At 41.9% G+C, this 15,099-nt stretch overlaps 1 long non-coding RNA gene across 1 annotated transcript in view; it reads left to right on the forward strand.

The window, feature by feature from the left end:
- The window catches only part of LOC137159548 (uncharacterized), a 46,171-nt gene extending 34,714 nt beyond the window's left edge, over window positions 1-11,457 (forward strand). The window contains exon 3 of the long non-coding RNA XR_010921651.1: window positions 9,554-11,457. This is a non-coding gene — a long non-coding RNA (uncharacterized lncRNA). The remainder of the gene's footprint in view (window positions 1-9,553) is intronic.
- The last annotated feature ends 3,642 nt before the right edge of the window (window positions 11,458-15,099 follow it).

A 15,099-nucleotide genomic window follows, 5' to 3' on the forward strand; every position in this document is an offset into this window, starting at 1 on the left:
GGTCTGAACCTGGCATGGTACCCAAGATTCGTGAGTCTCAAAATTCCTCTGCTGTCAGCCAGTATCTGTGAAACCCCCTGGCAACATGTGGGTCTCACCCTCCTGTAATGGGGCTGCTTTAGGGGTGAATCAGGGCTGTGAAGTGACGGAGGCTGTTGACTGTAGGACAAGAATCCTGCCTCATTTGTTGCAGAAGTTGGAAGGTCTGTAATGAATGAGGCAGGGGATTGCAGGAAGAGAAAGGATGGTTATGGCAGCTGAATGCTGCTCTGGAGAACTGGATTCTCTCCCTGCATCCGTCACAGAGTGCCTGTGTGATGCTGCTGTCACTGAAACCAAACTTTTTTTACAGGTGGCCACTAATTGTGTTGTGTGTTCCTCATTTTCTGAGTACCCAACTTGAGTGACCCTGGGGGGTCTGATTTCCCTGAGTGCTGAGCACTCCCAGCTGCAGATGAAGTCAATGAGAGCTGTGCTCTGAACATACAAAGAGCTACATAATGCTAAGTGCTCTGAAAAAGCAGGATCTGGGAGTCTCATATTGGAGCCCAGAGTTAGCGGACACTTGACACTAATGATTTCCCCCCTGTAAACTGAGGATAATAATACCACCATGAGCACCATAGAAAAGCTCATGGGGGAAGTTAATTCTGTATTCAGTGCAGGGCTTAGACAGAATGCAGGAAATGTGGCCTGGGTCCAAACACTGAATGATGAGGATAAAAAGAAGTATGGAATAGCTACATATTAAGTGAACACTATGCAGCCTGTGCACAGAATGAGGTGAGAGTCCTGTAGAAAAATAGTATGTGAGCACATAATTAAAGCCTTATTATACTGTAACATGCACAAGGAGGCCAAAATTAAGATTGCAGAGGCAATTTTAATGCTAGCATTTCCTAAATTTTGAGAGCTTGATTTTGAAACTTTTAAGTTTTTTATATATAGTGTTTTTGTATGTAATTCTTACCTATACATTAAACAGACAGGAAGATAAGCAGCAAACTAATATAGTCCACGTATAACTAGAGAACCCTAAAAACCACAGTTTGTACTAACCCTAATCCAGCCCAAATACAGGTGTCTATTGTTACAAGTATAAAATAAACATGAAATTGGCATGGGCGAGAGGCTACACAAACACATTCTCGTCCTCCATAGGAAACACACAAATTTCTTACTTTGCTCCCATGTGTACAAATACAATAGTAAAACTTTGTGGTTGTAAGTAAATCTAATGATTTCCCCTCATCCTGCACGCAGGGTGAGTGAATGGAAATAAAGCCAAACGGGTCTCTAACAGCTCTGAATTTAAGATTTCCTCTACCCTAGTTGTTAAATACCTTTCAACCAAGTCAATGGAGCGATGCTGCTGTAAATTAGAGGAGAGTTAAGCACTGGGACCAGATCCTCAGGTGTGGGGTAGCTCCAGTTACTCCAGGGGAGCTATGCCTGTTTATATCAGCTGAGGAGCTGGCCCTATATTTTTACTAAAACCCTATTGATCATGCACTGCTTGGACACCAACAACTTCTGCAGCAGCCAATCATCATTTGGGTTGCACAAGGCATGCAGGAACAGGCTCAATTATTCTGTTCTTTTACTGTCTTTCCAGTCACAGACCCCAATTAATGAGAAGAGCACCCTCAACATACAGTTCCTTCAATAGGAACTGAGGGGCATGCATCACCTCTTAGGATCAGGCATGTTATGACTATGAGGCTATCTGAATATAAATGCAAGCTTTCTCATTTTATAGTCAACCTGCACTCCCTGTCTGATTCCATTAGTGATGTTACAATCCAGTGTTTGTGACGTCACAGTCCATCAGAAGGGATGCGCTGAGGACTAATGTGATGGGCATTTCAGAAATGCTGGATTATTCAGAAATCTGTGAATGAATCAGGAGGGAGGAAGCAGGTTGATTAGAACAGGAAATGTTTCTTTTTACTCACACATTTCCTGGTACTTGGCAAGCATGCAAAATCCATTGGCAGTTTAATTGGGGAGCTTGATCAAATTGCATGGGTATGCGGTACTTTCAACACAAGCAAATGAAGATTGTGTTTTAACAGCTATTTTGTAGGACTTGCCTTATTGCAAACAACAATCCAGTGAAAGTTTGGTGAAATTAGTTTCAGATGGGGAGCACGATATAAAATGCAATAAGTGAAATGTTTGATTTACACTGTAAATGAAACAGTTTATAGCATTGTTTTAAACGGTGTATTCTGTAACACTTGTAAAAACTGCATTGACAATATTCTTACCTGATGGACACATTGAACAAAAAGCCCAACTGTACGTTTCTTACAACTGGAAGAAACCCAGGATGGTCACGTTAACTGCTGCGGCTAGTCAGTAGAGCCCTGCTCGGATACAAGATTGTATCCGCATCCAATCTGGAAAAATGATCTGTGGCTATAAAGCAGATATCTGCAAGTGTGCAGGGCTTTAGTTATAAAATTTGGATATGTATCCAGCCGTGATCCACAAAAGTGGTCCATGGATATCTGCATCTGTAGATATCCACAAATTTGCAGAGCTCTATGATCAGCACAAAATTAAAATAGGTGCTAAACAGCCTGATATTAACATGATGCATTTATTCCACATTCTATTGGTTATACTGTGCATTTCATATTGTCCATGGTACCTTCCCTCTGCCCCCACATCTGTGGATTCTGTGGTGCCTCCGTGGCATTATTACCCTGAGAATGCTTTATGCTCTCTGTGCTTCAAAGGAGTAGGAATACCTGGGAGAACATGTGCGCTTTCATGCCCTATGGAAACCAAGATGCTGGATTGAACTCACATTCATCTTTCTGCTCCAGCTTGCTGGGCAAGTCTCTCTGGATTTAGGCAGATTTATGCTTCTGGTCTTTGTTGTGGTCTGTCTTCCTGCAACTCAGATGCCTGTTATTCCCCTTTTTTTTACCATTGATTGAGTGAGCAAGATGGCTTTACGATTATTACTTTAAATGGGCTGAATCCTAAGAAATATGAAATGTGAGCGGCCTATGGTTCTCTAACACTGTAGTATCCAAACACCTCACAGATAAGGAAGACTCGTCCAAGGGAAGTGGGGATGCCCCCTTGACTGATGTATTTAACACCAGGCTGGTCAACATGCTAATAAATATACAATAGGGACTGCTGCTGGACTGGAAGGGCAGTGGTCTAGAAGACCTAATAGGTCTTTGCCATCACTAGGCTCTGTGATTCTACCAGTAGAAGTCACGGTAGGAGAATGCTGGAGCGCTCAGGCCCTTGCTGCAGAGGTAGGAGTGTGAGTGCATTTGTGTGTGACTTTCTCGCTCTACTTTTTCATTATGCTCTTCCCTCAAGTCTCTTTCTCCCTTCCTGTTACAGACGTACAGTTCTCTGTCATACAGCCAGGATCATCACTGAACTGTGTAACTGTATGGTTAGTATTCTGTGATTCCTTCATCCTTCCCATGGACAGATTTTCTGCTCCCCCAGTGACCCAAACAGCAGTTTGATATTTAACAAGCCAGGAATGCAGAAGGTTCAGGTGGAGTTGGGGGATTTTCTTGACCATCTATCAATAGCTTCTGCAGAGGTGCCAACTGAGGTGGGCATTCCTTTCTACTATATGCCAGGGACTGATGGTTTCAGAGAAGACTCTTTCCTCTCCAGGTATTTTCAAACAAGTGTCCCTTCCTTGCAATTGCTTCTTGAGTTCCAAGTCCTCGGGGGGGGGGGGGTGTCTAATTTTTTAGCCATGTTCTGCTCCCTTCCCTCATTTTCTTGAACACCTGGGCCAAATCCATCCCTAATGTAACCTCATGGAGGTCAGTGGAGTTCCAGCAGAATGCAGTCTGCCTAATCTTTGGTGTTTACACTTTTACTGCTGATGTAAACATGCACGTTTACAGTAATGCAGTCTCAAGGACTTGTTCGCTGAACCACTTTGTATCTCCCTATATCTCTAAAGCAGTTACACAAGAGCAGCCATACTGGGTCAGACCAAGGGGTCATTTAGCCCAGTATCTTGTCTTCTGAAAGTGGCCAATGCCAGGTGCTTCAGAGGGAATGAACAGAACAGGGCAATTTATTGGGTGATCCATCCCATGTCGTTCAGCCCTAACTTCTGGCAGTCAGAGGTTTAGGGACACCCAGCAAAAGGGGTTGCATTCCTGACCTAGCCATTGATGGACCTATTCTCCAGGAACTTCTCATTTTTTTCGGAACCCAGTTATACTTTTGGCCTTCACCACATCCCCTGCAACGAGTTCCATAGGCTGACTGTGGGTTGGGTGAAGAAGTGCTTTCTGTGGTTTGTTTTAAATCTGTTGCCTGTTAATTTCATTGGGTGACTCCTGGCTCATGTGTTATGAGATGGGATAAATAACACTTCCCTATTCACTTTCTCCACACCATTCATGATTTTATAGACCTCTGTCGTATCCCCCCCCTTAGCCATCTCTTCTAAGCTGAACTGTCCATCTTTTTAATTTCTCCTCATATGGAAGCTGTTCCATACCTCTAATCATTTTTGTTGCCCCTCTCGGTACCTTTTCCAATTTTAATCTTTTTTTAAAAGGTGACCAGAACTGCATGCAGCATTGATGATGTGGGCATTCCAGGGATTTATTAGGGGCATTATGATATTTATCTATCCAGTTCCTAACGTTCTGTTAATTTTTTTGACTGCTGCTGCAGGTTGAGCAGATGTTTTCAGAAAACTACAGCTTTCAGAGGTGTTTTTGCGTGTGTGTGAACCAGTTCTGGTCTAACATGGTCTAACAATCAACCTGAATCTTCACTCCAAACTTTTGAAGTTTTTGAAGTTCTTAAAAGTTGCATTGGTATAAAATTACATTTATGTACCTCTATTTGTGGCAGCCTCAAAAGCAGAGGCCTCAGAAACAACTGCACAAAGCACTGAAAATCAGGTGAATGTCTGATCTGTTCAGATTTATAGCCAAGAAAGTCCAGATGAGCTTACTCAAATTCTGGATAACAGGAGGAGAAGGAGTGGGGTGGGCTGGTATGGGAACATGGAAAGTTTACTTTGAAAAACAAGAGGAAAAGGAGAATTGGAAACTGCTCCTGAGATGGATTTATAGGGATTTTGCTGGGCATCAGAAACTTCAGCTAATCGAGAAAGAGAGCTGAATATGCGTGATGATTAGAAAGCACAAAAGACCAGAAAGATAGGATATTAACTGTTTTTGCCTGGGCTTCCTGAGAGTGTGATGTTAAGGTAGTTCTCTGAGCAACACAGTGAAAACAGCTGAGCATGAGTAATGGTAAAGAGCTGATGGATCTTATTCTCCTTTACCAGAGCAGGTTTGTTCTTACAGTGCATTTTCTGGTGCTCTTAATAGTTCCATTTTAAACATTCAAATCAGTGGGGCTGCCACAATTTCCTTCCATAGATGAATAATCTCACTCTCAGGAAACTTTTTGCTATTCAGTCTAAATTTACCTTTTCTTAATTGCAGCCCATTATCCCTATTTATAGCCCTTTGGAGAGCCCAAAATAATTTTTCCTGCTCCTGTGGGAAAAGCTGATCAAGGATAAAATAGTTATGTTGTTGCTACAGCTTGAAAGAAAATCACTCCAACCTTTTCATTCATTCCACCAGGAGACTAAATATGGCTTAGATTAATCAGGCTGAATACTAAGACTTAAGGAAGTCGTCCATGCATTTCTAGCCAGCTTGGCTTCATGCAAAGTTGCTGTCACTCATTAATCAAAGCGAGATTCTAGTCATGTTCCCTGCTCTGGACTCAGGCTGCTTTGGCCTGACATGTCCATGAAAAAAACAAGGCAGTGTGCTCCCCCATCACATTCCCTCCCCAAAGCAAGAAAATGTCCTTCCTCAGCCTAAATTAGGGTGGCTAGCCATCCAGCTTTTATTAGGACCATCCCAATATTAGGAGGTTTGTCTTATATAGGCAGCTATGCCCACTCCCCCATCCCCTGAAAAAAAAAAAGTGTCCCACTTTTTCACACTTGCTAGCTGGTCACCCTAGCCTAAATTAAATTCAAGTGTTATGCAAGGAGACAGAAATAAACTAGGTACACAATAAATTATGGCAGCCGCTACTGTTAAGTAGCAGCTTCATGTAATAAAACTTCATTGCCAAATCTTCACTCTGTCCCATTGCAACCCCAACTCACAATGCTTTATATCTCAGGTGACTCCCTTTCCTGAGGGGGTGCTGGTTACTCCTGTGGCTGAGGGGGGTGGTGGTAGGGGGGCATTGCTTGCTATTGCTTTAGGTACAGTGCTCAGCTAGTTCTGAATTGTGCCAGCCCAAATCTGTAATAAAATCCATGTCAGTGCTGGGGAATCTCTTGGGCTTGATGTTCTCATTCCTTCTGGGCTTTGCTTGATTGATAAGCAGCTCTCAGCCAGGCTCTCAGAGCTGTATTGAGAGTGAGTGGGGTGGAATGAATTCTTTGACACCCGGCCCCTGCTAAAAAAGGGTAGGAAATGACAGCCTGGATCTCCTGTCACATTGGTTTTTGCAGATGTAACAACTTTGCCTTGAAGGGAGTTACGCCTGATTTACACCAGGGGGTGTGAGAGGAGACTCAGGCTCTGAGTTTGAACCCGTTAATCTGCAAGAATGGGTTCTAGTCCTGTTAAAAGTTGGCACTATGGACAGACTGGTGCTGTGCCCCCCAATCACCTATAGACAGGGGCAGTGCAGGCTTTCAAAGGAGTTAGGGCAGCATGATTAAGTCCCCGCTATACTCCCATGAAGGTTGTAACGAGATGCCCAGCCTCAGCTATAGCTGAAGCATAGCTGGTGCCAGCGAGATCTATGTTTCTAACAGGTTTCGATTACTGCTGAGGCTAGCCCAGGTTTTGAAAACATGATTTAACAGTTCAGCCCCATGTATACTGCCTGCAAGCAAGCCATGCTATAACCCAGTTTAGCTGGAACTATGTTTAATCACAATATCCAGCCCCAGCTCCCAGCCCAGTCTTGACAGGGCCTGTTTTTCCTCTGCAAAATTCAGAATGCTCCAGCCGGACTGTGACCTTCAGCCTGCAGTTGGAGTCAGTGGAGTTGCATGGCAAGAAATTAGTCTTCCTGACTCTAAACCACAGCTCCTATGCTTGCTGGAGTAGGGTGACCTAGCTGGTTCAAACTGGGATGTCACCCACAGTCCGCTGGGCTTTTCTTTCCCATAATTAAATCTGAGGAGAGGAGCGTTTGCTGGCAGAGTGAGGGAGCAGTCAGCCTGTCCTGCCAGTGAAAAGACGAGAGTGAAATGAAAAAGTTCCTTCTGGCATGCGTAATCCAAAGATAATCACTGCTGTATATAACTCACTGTTGTTTCTGTGCAAGTGTGAGGCAGGGAGTGCAGGCAGCTTGCTTGGCTAAAGGACAGACCCCTGCCTCCCCCCCAGCTGTCTCACCCTCGGGGGAGGAGGAAGTGTGTGTGTGGGGGAGGATTAATCCACTGTCGCTGTGGATTAATGCTGACAGGAGGGCTGGACCACAACAAGATAGATGACAGGGTTACACGGCAATGCGTGAGAACCCTACCCCTTTCGAGCTAGCTCTGTTTTCATTGCGTGACTGCTTTCCTTCTCTCCTCCAGCCAGCTTCCACCTTGTGACTGGCTCCCTTCACTGATTCTTTTCCCTCCATGGGAATATGTTTGCACAGAAACTGGAGTTGCCGGGGGCCAGGAGAGGAAATCTGGCACAGGGTTTAGAAATGGAACAAAATGCCAGAAGCCTGCTTTATTCAGAGGGCAGCTTCTTTTACAAGAGTGATTTGGTATATTAGCACCACCAGGAGCATAGGATACAGCACTCGAAGGGAGCACAAACTCCCAGCTTCTACAGGCCAGCTGCACAGCACACCTAGAGAGCTCCTGTGATCACTGCAATCAATCAATGGCCTGACAGATCAGTTCACGTACCCACCCTGCTAACAGCAGCAATTCAGGACTCAGGCTTTTATCCTGTCATTGTAAATACAACCAAACTGTACAGAAGGTGGCCTGCTGCAATGCCCTGACCAACTAAGTTCTTCCCCCTTCAAAGCTGTAGTGTTCTCCTAGCCTTCACCTTAAAAATCCCGTGTGTTCCTTCTGACTACATCACCAGTCCCAGCTCTGTGCCTGCGGGGGCAGTCTCTCACAGGCAGGCACCCCAAACTCCCCCCACCTGCTTCCTCTAAGGCCACTCTTCAGATTGGCTATACCCTGAACCTTCTACTGGACCCATGGCTCACTCTTCCCTTCAGAATGATCTACCCTCCACCCGTGTGAGCTTTGAGCTGTGCAATCCTTGTTTTGAAGCAAGCTGCGGGGCAGTACAGTATAGGAGGAATCAAATGACTTTTGTTCCACTTCCTGTTAAAACCTTCAGGATTTGACTAATGTAAGAAAAGAGCTGCTAGGGTGGGTTGTTTAAGGGTTGTTTAAGATGAACATTTGTTTTTAAAGAGCCGACTAATGCAGTCACAATGGATAAATAGCTCTGCTGAGAACATAGCAAAGGTTCTGAGAGCACAGACCAAATAAAGCAGATACATACCAGCTGAAAGCATCAGGGCTGCAACTGAGTGGTAATAGTAACCAAATGTTGCTAGTAGGTGAAGGCTGGTGTGGGGCTTGTACTCTGATATGATTTGGTTGTCTCACTCCTGTTCCTACTGGACAAGTGAGTATATCACAGATTGATGAAATCAATGCTCAGCCCCACAAAGAGGTAATAGAGCATGTAGGTAGAACATCCTAATTCCTCACAGTTGATCCCCAACATCCATGCTGGGGTCTGTTCCATGGACAATAACTAAAGGACTTTTGTCTCCAGGGCCAGCAGTCCACGAACTTTCACGAGTACTAAATTTACCCAATTTTTTTATTAAATGCAGAAAGAGAGAGCACCTTGGCATTAGTAACTTCTTAGGGGAGACTCTTAGACACGTTAATGACGAACTCCTGTTAACAAAGGAATTTTGGTCACCACCAAACTGGGATGGATTGGAACCTGTGATCGACAGGCTGTTTCTCATCATTAACCACCTCGCTCATCAAACGTCCAAGGACTGATGGAAATGTTACACAAATGCATTCTTTCCTTCCACAGCACACTGCTGGCTAGTTCATAGAGTTGCACTCCAACAGTCTGACTAGGGCAGCTCAGAGAAAGAGCACTGTGAAATATTAAACTCTCATCCATCTATTATATAAAATGTAAATATATAAAATTATTCACTTAGCACCCTTGCTGTACACAGCCTTGTAAAACAGCTAAATAGCACCCAACAAAAACCAGAACAGCTGCTCCAAAACGCTTAGAGTAAAGCATGAGGACAGGCCTAACGTTTCAAAAAGGAGGCCTGGAATTTTAGGTACCTTTTTTAAAAAAAAAAAAAACAAATTGATACCTGAGGCCTAATTTCCTGAGGTGCTGAGCAACAGCAATTTCTTTTGAAATAAATGGGAGCTAGGGATGTTTAACTCTAACAAACTGCTTCCTGCCTACCACACAGCGAGTTGTATTCACACGCAACATGCTAATTCTGAAAATGTTTCCTTTGTTTTCAGACAGGTAAGGGATCATGCCATTCTATGCCAGACTGCAGTTACAGTAGGATGAGACCTGTTGCTACACCAGAAATCTGAGAGACTACCTCACTAGCCAGATAAGAACTTCGATGGGCAGCGGAAAACATACTTGGAAAGAAGTAAACCCTTAGAACATCAGCACTAGCTGCTCTGTCAATCAAATGAATGCTTAGAATATGTGTAGAAGTAATCTCCAAAAGAGTAATCTTTTCAATAGTAATATAGAAAGAGTAGTATAATTTGACACGGATTAGTCATAGTAGTTATTAACCTTAAAAAAAAAAAAAAAAAAAGAAAAAAAAAAAAGCTCTTCTGCAACATACTAAACATGATATTTTAAAGTTCCCCCCCGCCACTCTGCATCTGTTTTAGCTGAAGATATTTTTGTATTTGTTTTTGCCTACACTAGGCTATCACCTGTAACTGACAACACTGAGGTGAAGTTAATTTGTTTTCTTCTCTCTCTTCCTTACAGTTTCTGGTAGTATTTTTGATTTAATCTCAGCTGTTGAGCTATCCGTTAATAATTACTTTGTATTTCAGTTTGCATCCTTCATTCAAGGATCTCAGCATGCTCCAAAGGTTAATCAACCAAGCTTCAAATGACAGATGAAGGGGGTCTCTATATCTCCCTTACCTACCAGTGAATGCAGTCTCAAGGAAGAAATATGGAATCAGAGGAACAGTAGAGAACAATATTATATAACAATTTAGGGCAGGGAGTGAAGAATGTATCCAGTTCTCACTGGGCGGGATTTAGATCCTGCTTATCTCAGTGAGACACGTTTTCTCTTATGTGACTGAATGCCAATAGCTACCTAGTTACCTAAAACAAGGTAAAGATTGGTGGCCACCCTAAGGGCTTCAAAGCCCAGCGTTCACTATAATGTCTTCCCCTATTCCACCAAAGGAGATTCTAGTGACAAAAACTAATGGAAATACTGAAGCCAATTTTAGGTGAGACAGATAACACATGGTCTTGTTGGCTGCTGCGAGCAACTACAATTGTATTCTATAACTATCAGCCATATGATCTCTGCAGCGGCACCAAAGATCAGTGTCTATAGTCATTGCTACCAGTTGTAAACACTATAGTATTGAAAAGAGAATTTAAAAAAAGAAACACACTGGCTGACCATCTACTGCCAAGACGATCAACATCTTGCTCTGAGTTTGGTTAATAGTGGATATTAAACTCAACTACACATTAGCTAAAGCCAGACAGTGAAAATAACCCAGCATTTTATAAAAGACTTTAGCTGTGGAAGAAAGTAATGATTGAGAAGACAAGCATCCAGAGGGATAAGATTATCCCTTGTGAATGAGACAGATGCTGGTGAGGAAACCTAGGCATGAGCTATATTGAAATGAAATAATACAAAACATGTGCAGAAATTCTTCTGTTTTCAATCTTCTGACCTTTAACAAAGATTCCCCCCCAGAGACAAGATCTGTTGTCCCAAAGCGGGTTTGTATATTTGCAAAGCTAACAAAAAGGGGTAACTGGAGTAGTGCTCTCTTTACAATTGCACCAGGATATCTACAGCTGGAAAAATTTAGCATATGCTTCTGAAGCTGGGTAGTCAGGAAAACTTGATTGACCACACACCCTGGAATAAACTCAGCCAGCTATCTGCCCAGAGTAAGATGCAGTAAGTTATGAGTTGTGACTGTTTTCTTAAGAGAGAACACTGAAATATTTCTCAACAGCATGACACTATGTGCACGTTCTTCCAACTGTGAGCCTAGTTCAATTCCTCAGGCCCCAGGGTTTCTGCATTTTCACATCATGCAGCTTTTAGTGTACAAAATGCAAATTATGTAGCCAGTCTTGTGTTGCCAATTTTCCTGGAGATGCAGAGCAGATATATCATTCTTCAGAGGACTGGCAGCAGGACATTTGTGACTGGTAACTAACCAGTGCTGAAACAGCTATGGTCTAGGCAGCAGGATACATTAGTCTACCATATAGCTGTCAATAGCCCTTGGAGGTGGAGGGGAAGAAAGAAAGAAAAAGCAAGACATCATGCTCTGGGCATGTATAGCTTTTAATTAATCCAACTACTCTAGCCCACTCTCATTTCCCCTACCAGCCTCTAATAATTCCTACCTAGCAATACTTCTAAGTAGAGAGATTGTCCATGCACTGTGAAACTTTCAGTTCAACAATAATCCTTTCAAATTAGTTATGTCTAGACTCCATGTTCTTAGCAAAATTGTCTTTGAATAGTGTGGTCTGCTACAAAACAAAACCAAAAAAAAAAAAAAGAGCAACCTAGCAATTTATAACCACTCGACTAATCACATCACAGGGCTGTCAAGGACACTTTTTTTTTTTTTTTTGAAGTGTCAAGGAAAGTGCTACAAGGAGACAACAGGAAAATTGTTTACAGGAAAAGAAATATTAGCTGTGCTCCTTTGAGATCAAGGGAGATGTTGATGGCAGGCTTATTTTCAAGAATTTTAACGTTTTTCAAAGAGGGTTATTACTTCAAAATACAGATTAATGCTGTGTGATAAGCACCATCAGCCTTTGTGGGAAAATGCCTAGCTGTCCAGCTCTACAAACAAAAGTTAGATTGGGCAAAATTTCTTAAATACTTTAGGAGCCTAAATTCCACTGACTTGAATGGGACTTAAGCTTTACATAACTTAGGTGCTTTTGAAAATGTTGCCTGTTGTTGCTCTTTGCCTCCATTCCCTCCTAAAGCTTAGCTCTTAAGTCTTGCAACTAAATCTAGACATCTCTTAGACTGTGTGGAAACCAGAGCTTTTATGGAGGGTGGCATTTGGTACCACTATTGGTAAGGACATCAGGAGTAATTGCAATAGTGCAAAAGACCAAATATTAGAGTTAGAAACTGAGAAAAATGTGGATTAATAGGATCAGTTTAATTATTAACCTTCAGGGAGATCAAAACAGAGGGACTATCATCAGATGCGGTCAAAACACAATAGAAACAACAAAATACATAGGAGGAAGAGACTGGAAAGGGAACTTACATCTTTCAGTGGTGTTGAAGGCTGGATAAAGCTAACCTTGTTCTGTACAAATTCAGGAGTAGTTATCTGCCAGAAAAAGGAGCACTGGCATTACTATGCACCAAAAAAAGTCTTCATAGACAAGAGAGGCCTTTACAAAAAAAAAAAAAAAAAAGGTGGACTGCCTGTAGTAATACCAACTCAAACTGCGCTCAGATGAAATTTCAGAAGCTAAGCACTCAGATTTAGCTGCTGCTTAGTGGGAGACCTTCAATGAAAATCTGTTGTAAAAAATGTGCATCTATGCAGGAGGGGCTGGTCCCAGACTGTGGTATAAATGCCACCAAGGATCATCACAACCCTGACATCTTCCGTTCCAACTGCAAGGCTCATTTCTTTGACCTTTTCTTCTCTAACAAATTTATAGCAACACATAGTATAAAACTACTACAACAAGACATTCCACTGCACGTGCTTCTCCCCCTGGGAAGGATTAGAGAATAAACACTTGACAGATGTTAGTCACATTGCTTAATGCACTACTAGAAGGCACTGATACTAGAGTGATAAACTGGGTATAAGAACCTATCTAGAACAGAATGTGTTGGTGATTTGTTAGGTGATATTTCTTGGAGTTAGAACTGAACTGGTTATCCGCATGATATAAAGGGCAGTGTGCTATTGGAGGGTCAGTTTCATATCTAACTTAAAACAGATCATGGCATTTTATGTAGAAATATTAATCCCAATTTACTGATTAAATTTCAGTTTTATATTGTGTGTGCCATTTCAAACTGGATAATGTAAGTGATTGTCTAAACTGATGCAGTATTGTGTGCACTATTTAACAGCAGCTGTGTTTTATACTAGAGGTGACTGCAATATTATCTTGTTCACAAAAAACCATTAAAAGAATATTAAGGTTGCAAAGTCAAACATTCAAAAGTTAAAAAATGGCAGAGTTAATGGCAGAATGTGCTGTCTCAGTCCCACTCTCCTTGACCACCAAAAGGCAAATGCTGGACACAAAGGCTATCCCCCCTGCCACATTGCAAGTCCCTGTCTAAAGAATATGGGCGCTAGAGCCTCTCAGAGATAGTGACAAAACAGAGTAGTTTTCTCTAGCGTCATTTTTGGAAACGCCTGAACTGTGTTGGCTGAAATTTTACAAAAACAGTTCAGCCCGAAGACAACACCAAACCTGAAAAAATGTCAGCTCAAATAGTTAAAATCTGGCAAAGTTATAAACTGAAAACTGTCCTATAATGGGGAGTGTCAGTCAACTTTAATAATAGGATAGTGTGGGTATGCTAGATTGCTGAGCTTTTTTTTCCACTGAAAGACATTAAACTTGTTATAGTTTCAGTATCCGCCATTACTTATTGCCTTGGATTAACACACTTTCAGCATAGGTGCTGGTTCTTACAACATGTTAATTCAGTTGAAGCCACTCCTAGTGAATAGCTATGGACTTGTTTTGAATGGAATCAGTCCAGCAGTAGATATTGCACTCTCTCTATGAAGGAAAAAGGAAGGGAGACAGTTTTCTGCCATCAGTACAAAGAGACAGGAATTTAAAGGATAAAAGCATCTTCATGTTACTGAAGGGAAGCTTTTTATAGTTAAGCTAGTGACATCTATATTGTGTGCTATGAGTCATAGTTAGACCCAATAGTATGTTTTCCTCCCTTCTATGCCCCCAAAATAGTTTTGAAGCCAGATATAGACAAAAAGAATGAAACAAGGAGACACCATTTTCATTGCCAACCATCACCATTATAAGACTAACTTTAATCAATCCTAAATCAGTTAACACAATCATCACCACCTCTGTAAAAGGATTATTTACAATGTTAAGATCTCATCTTGAAGATGCTCCCAAAAGGTGTCTACAAGCTTACAGTTACACCGTGTGCTTAGCTGTTTAAAGCTGAGCTGGAGAACATACACTTTTTAATCGCTGTAGTTGTGCAAATGGACCTACAAAGAAAAGTTTTAGCTAGGAATTCAGGTTCTGGGGATCAGCAGCACCAGTGCAGACTAATGGACATTCTACTCTCTGCTCAGCAGAAAATCCAGTAGTCTGAACTGCTGGCTGTCTGAATCCCAGAAACCACTAATATAACCAATATTTCATGACTCCTTTAATTAAAAACAGATTCTCATTCAGTGCTGTTGAGATACAAAGAAAAAAATCCACCCAAACTCAAATTAAAAAACATCATGTTTTCAACATCCAAAAGAATGGAATTAGTATACTGATTGGGATCATCATTAATTGCTGCATTTTGTAGCTCCATTCTTGTACCTGTATCTTTTAACACTGTTCTGTTTTATTTCTCAATTCATCTTTAAAATAACTGGGAAAATGTTTACGTTATCACTCCTCACATTTGGCAAACCCAATAACCTTGCATAGAATCCACACAAAAAAAGTTACAAATTGTTGCCAAGTGCAGTAACATCAGTACTGCACTACATCCATTGGCAGTATCCAACTGTAGCAACAGTTGTCAGGGAAATTCTGCCAATGAAAACTATGG

This window comes from Emydura macquarii, unplaced genomic scaffold, assembly GCF_026122565.2.
Source record: "Emydura macquarii macquarii isolate MOO-44397 ecotype Brisbane River unplaced genomic scaffold, CSIRO-AGI_Emac_v2 contig_1876, whole genome shotgun sequence".
In the NCBI taxonomy this organism is placed as follows: Eukaryota; Metazoa; Chordata; order Testudines; family Chelidae; genus Emydura; species Emydura macquarii.